The sequence below is a fragment of the Manis javanica genome, chromosome 13, assembly GCF_040802235.1.
Source record: "Manis javanica isolate MJ-LG chromosome 13, MJ_LKY, whole genome shotgun sequence".
Taxonomy (NCBI): Eukaryota; Metazoa; Chordata; class Mammalia; order Pholidota; family Manidae; genus Manis; species Manis javanica.
Window position 1 is genome coordinate 46,683,933 of NC_133168.1, and position 6,000 is coordinate 46,689,932.

Consider the following 6,000-nt stretch of genomic DNA (forward strand, 5'->3'; position numbering starts at 1 on the left):
AAATTGAACAAGTCATTTATCCTCTTTGAGTCTATTTCTTTATTTGGAAAATGGAATAGTATTTATCACAGAGTAGTGTGTGAGAATTAAATGAGATCAATATATTATTTGCTAGCAGAGAGTTCTTAAAAATGGTTCAATAATTTCACAAATTTGCACATGTAGATGAATATATCATCAGCACAGGGACTAAAAGTTGAACATTAAAAAACAAAACAAAAAAAAACCTGTTAATGAATCTTCATTTTACCAAGTTCTTTTTTTTAGACTTAGTCACATGGAAAACTATTTTGGTTGTAATGACTTACAATTTTGCCATTTATTAATGTTCTTAATCATGTTTGATAATTAAAAAATAGCAGGCTAGTTTTTCATTATACCAGTGATTTTATTAGGGGAGTAAGAAAATTTTATATTGATATTGTGCCTTTTAAGGGACAGCTAGTGTTTGTTCAATAATACATTGGAGACACCATGTTAATAAAATTAAGTTCAGTGAGGGAAATGTGATCCAGACCATTGAAGGTAGATTTCAATTTTCTTTAAGTCTCAGTTATTTTCTAAGTCCCAGATATCCTCATGTTTTGAGTCTGGTAATACTAATTTCTTTAGCTTTTATTTCTCTAATAAACTTTTTTTTTTTAATTCGCTATAGTTCTTTTTCCCACTTACTATCTATAGAGAATTAAATTAGAAGGAGTCACTCATTTAACTGGTAAGGCTTAGTTTACACTCTTTCAAGCGTCTGATTTTAGACACTGGCTGTAATGATCACACAAAGAGATATTAAGGACAGCTACAATGAGTCTCTTAAAGCAGCTGACTTTGTGAATGAGAAAAGATTGCCTAACTTATGAAATGTCTCCTTCCAAAGAGGTTCATATGCACAGGTCATTTCTCAAACTGATGGCAGGATAACTGTCATAATCCATATTTATAAATGAGGGAACTTCAGCAAGGCAAAGTGTAAATGATTTATCAGAAGTTGCTGATAAGTAGCAAAATTAGGCTTCAAACTCCAAACTGGTACATATAGAGCCATTATTCTTCCCAATATACTAAGTATTTTGCTCAGGTTATTGAGATTGTTGACAAGGATTGACTAAAAATGACTCTTTGTATTCCAGCCCTTATACACTGAGAAAATGAAATTGGACTGCAACTCATGAATTCAAAGGACCTTTCACTTATTCATATAAAATCTTCAAGTAATTTGACTGATATAGAGTCACACATCATTTGATCTATTGGAGAGACACTCACAAGTTTTGAATTTTCAAAACAAATATTATTTTAAAACTGAGGTTAAAAATAAAAATAAAGAATTTTAGATATCTTTAATTTCAGAACTTTTAGTTATTGTGGGGGTTCTTTTAAAATTATTTTTCTCCAGAAGCAGATGTTCAAAAGGACTGGTTACACTGCAAAGTATTCACCTTCCACATGCCTCATATAATGTAATTATGAACCTTGTAAGATATACATGCTGGTGTAATACAACCTTGCCCTTAATAGCATACAACTAAAATTTGCTTTTGTATGAAGGAAAATAAAATTTATGGAACCAGATAATGTAGCAGTTTTATTTAAACCTGCTTTATTTTTACTAGCTAGGACTAATAAAATCTTCAATGGATTCCACATTTACTTTTAGAAGTCTTTACATGCCACTCTAGTTAGAGATCACAGGTGAACAGAGTGAAACAAGTGAGTTCAAGGAAACAGATGCCCGATGTGCTGAAGGGTAATGACGCCTTTTACATATGATTTGAATTAGAATATTTGCTTCAGAGGGTGATAAAAACTCTAGTCAATTTGAAAATGATAGTATTATACTATCGTGGAGAGTAGAATCTTAGAGAAATAGTTATTATAGGATATAAAAGATGAGAACTCTTCATATTGGCCCTAATAACTCTTTTGGAAACCACCTGTCATGAAAATATTCTAAGTTTTTTTTTGTTTGTTTGTTTTTGCTCTGGGCTACATACAAGAAGCCCCTATGCCCTTAGTGGGAAACATGAAAGCTGGATCAATGTGGGATCTCAGTAAATGGTTCAAGCCCTCTCCAGAATTTGTAAGCTTTTAAACCCACAAGATTTTCATGTGGAAAATTATATTGTTCTGGATCCTTAGCAATGAGTATAAAATCATTTAAAAGCCTAATTGCTCTTGCTAGGAATCCCATGTTGACTGGAAGTGGCCAGAGTGTGTACCCTTGTCTTGTTTCCATTCTTAGAGAAAAAGCTTTTAGTTTTTCAGTATAAGATATTAACTGTGGGCTTTTCAAATATAGCTTTTACTATGTTGAACTAATTTTTTTGCTATTTCTAGTTTACTGAGAGTTTTTATCATGAAAGGGTGTTGAATTTTGTCAAATAATTTTCTACCTCTATTGAGATGTTAATGTAGTCTTTATCCTGCATTTTGTCAATGTGGTGTATCACATTAATTGATTCATTTATGTAGAATCATCTTTGTATCCCAGGGATAATGTATGAACCTTTTAATGTGTTGTTGAATTAACTTAGCTAGTAATTTGTTGAGGAGTTTTGAATCTATGGTCATCAAGGATAGGCATATATCCTTGGATATACCCAATGATAAGTTTTCTTGTAGTGTATTTGTCTAGCTTTGGTATCAGACAGAGTAATGTGGACCTCATGAAATGTGTTTGGAAGTATTTCCAAATCTTCATTTTTTTGGAAGAGTTTGAGAAGGATTGATATTAATTATTCTTTAAATATTTAGTAGAATTCATCAGTGATGTAATACATCACTGTATTTGCTAGATGCATAAGGAAAATGTGGAACACACAATGAAATATTATTCAGACTTAAAAAGAAGGAAATCCTGTAACATGTGACAACATGGATAAAGCTGAAAGACAATCTACTAAGTGAAATAAGTCAATCACAGAAGGACAAATACTGTATGATTGCACTTATATGAGATATATGAGTTACAATTTGTTAAAAGGGTAGATCTCATGTTAAATGTCCTTACTATAATAATACATGAACAAATGAATAATACAAAAAGGCAGTCAAGGTTCACAGGAACACGTGTCGAGAAAACATGTTTGATTTAAGGAATAAATATTTTACACATATATGTGATTTCAAACCAAAAGCCAACATCATGTTAATCAGTGTTCATCCTAGATGCATTTCTATTAGAATCAGTAACAAGTCAAATATATTCATGATCACTATAATTAACATTGTTTTGGAAATACTAATGAATTTAGTTACATATGATACTATGAATTTATTCTATGAATAGTAACAGGTAAAAATGCATGAAGTTTGGTAGCTAAGGGTTAAGTTCTCCTTCCTTAAGAATGTTTATAGTGAATTGACTGAAAGGGCACAAGCACCATGTAATAAAGCATCTATCAATTTCTTCCATTTCTAGCAGCACACAGTGGCTTGCCCAAGAGCCAGTCTCTAGTAAGACTACCTGTAGCAGATGAAATATTATACAATGCACTGCTGCATGTCTACTTTGCTGAGGTGCTATTACTTGATTTTTAATTTGTTTCTGAGTAAATGTTCTTCTGAATGGTGTCAAATGTTAAAGGGGAATTGGCAAGATCTGATATTCACTTTCATAAGACATAAAAAAAGAAACCTATGCAAATCAGGTGCCATAACTAATCCAATGGGATACTTTGAATTGGTGCTTGAGCTAGGGGAAGTGAATAGAAATATACCAATTAGGATACTGAGTCTTGAACCTAAGACCTTCTGGGTGGGGCCAGAACCTTGAATATACATAGTACATTCTCAAGAGCATCTACTAAAGAACTGAAAAATAGATTGCATAAATTCTACACAAATAAAGAGTAAAAAATGAAATAAAGATAGAATTTCATAGTTTCAAAATAAAAGGAAAGAAAATATTAAGCGCAATAGTAAATACATATACTCCATTCCAGTGTTGATAAAACTTTGTTTTCTACTTTGGGTCAGTTGAAGTAGGATTGCTATATGCATTATGATATGCCTTTTAACTGATGTATGTATGTATTTGGGATATTCAGCAGTGGAATTAGAAATAGGATATAAGAATCCAATTTGTTGTAAAATAACTGCTTGTCCATTTCTGAAAATAGTATGCCAAAAGGTCTGGATGAACTTATATTTCAGTCAACAATGTATGAGTGTTTTAGTTGCTCCACATCTTCACCAACAGTGTATACATTCTGTCTTTGCATTATACTTACTCTTATGGGTGTTTAATATACCTCATTATATATTTTTAAGCAAGTGTTATTTTATAGGACAGTTTAGAATTTACAGAAAAAGTGCAAATAGTATAGAGAATTCCCACATACCCATTTCCCTTAATATTAAGATATTGATAATAAATACCTTGCATTAGTATGGAACATTTCTTAAAATTTAAAAACCAATATTGATACATTATTACTCACCATCCTTCCCTAAGACCTACAACCTCTTATATTTTTATTGTCACTATAGTCATGCACTTTGGGTTTATGATTGATTTGGGGATTATTTTATATGTGGTGTGAAATGAGAGCTTATGTCTATATAATACAGATGATCATACTGTCTGTGAACAAAAGTTTTAATTCTTTGTTTCTAATCTGGAGTCAATTTACCAATTAACAAACATTTTATCCAGCATAATTTGTTGAAAGAGCTACTTTTTCTCCACTGCACTAACTTTATACAATCAAAATCAATTTTCTAGTAACATGTGGCTGTATTTCTGGACTCTTTACTCTTTTCTATCAGTTAATTGATCTTTATGCCAATAACATGCTATTTTGATTTCTGTAGCTTTATAATAATTCTTGAAATCAGGTAAAGCTAGCCCTCCAATTTCCAGAGTTCTTTCAGCTAGTCTAAGTAATTCAAATGTCCATATGAATTTTATAATTAGCTTCCTAATTTCCACATACAGGGTAAAATGGCCACGAGATAAAATTGACAAGTTGGAAAGAAAAAAATGATTTGTTTTGTATTATGTATACATTTGAGACAGATTTGCAAATTTTGTGAGGTGTATCTATGGAGTATTAGTCATGGTTATGGCCTCTCTTCTACCACCTATTATATTCATTCCATGAAGCAGGGCATGGGCCCTGTCTTTTCCTACCCTATTGTTATGAGTCAAAATCACATCACCCAAAAATTCATATATTAAAGTTCCTACCCCAAGTACCTCAAAATGTAGCCTAATTTGCAAATAAGGTAGTTGAAGATTTAACTGGTTAAGGTGAAGCCATATTGTAAAGAATAGACCCTTAATACAATATAACAATGTCCTTACAGAAAGGGGAAATTTGGATACAGACATGCACACAGGGAGAACACCATATGAAGATGCTGACAGAGATCAGGGTGATGCTTCCATAAGCTAAGGAGCACCAAAGACTGCCAGGAAGTCACCAGAAGACATTTGGAGGCATAGAACAGATTCTTTCTAATAGTTCTCAGAAGGAAGCAATCCTATTGACACGTTGGTCTTGGTCTGGAATCCAGAACTGTAAAACAAAAAATGTCTGTTCTTTAAAAAATAAATTTCTACACACACTCAAAAAAATGTCTATTTTTATTTTTATTGGTATTGTAGATCAATCAATATGTTATTGCCATTTTAACATTGTTTTCTGCCCCATGTGAAAGTTATATTTACCATTTATAAACATAATCTTTAATTTCTCTCAGGAATATTTTATAGTTTTAAAGATATAAGTGATTCAGGGGGATTAAAGATGGCAGCATGAGAGGTGAGACAGAAACCTCCTCCCAAAACCACATACACTTTGAAATATAACAAACACAACTAATCCTGAAAAAAACAACAGAAAATAAGGATGAGCCAGACTGCCTACACCTGGGGAACAGAGCACACCTCACAGAAATGGGTAAAGTACCAAGTCGTGATCAGGCAGGATCCAAGCCATTCCCAGACCACAGCTCACCAGCAGGAAGAAGAGAAATGGAGCATGGTTGGGGGGGAGG

At 32.5% G+C, this 6,000-nt stretch overlaps 1 long non-coding RNA gene across 2 annotated transcripts in view; it reads left to right on the forward strand.

Moving 5' to 3' along the window:
* The window catches only part of LOC118967440 (uncharacterized), a 119,843-nt gene extending 114,286 nt beyond the window's left edge, over positions 1-5,557 (forward strand). For both annotated transcript variants that reach the window (XR_005054463.2, XR_012124697.1), the window contains exon 4: positions 5,308-5,557. This is a non-coding gene — a long non-coding RNA (uncharacterized lncRNA). The remainder of the gene's footprint in view (positions 1-5,307) is intronic.
* The last annotated feature ends 443 nt before the right edge of the window (positions 5,558-6,000 follow it).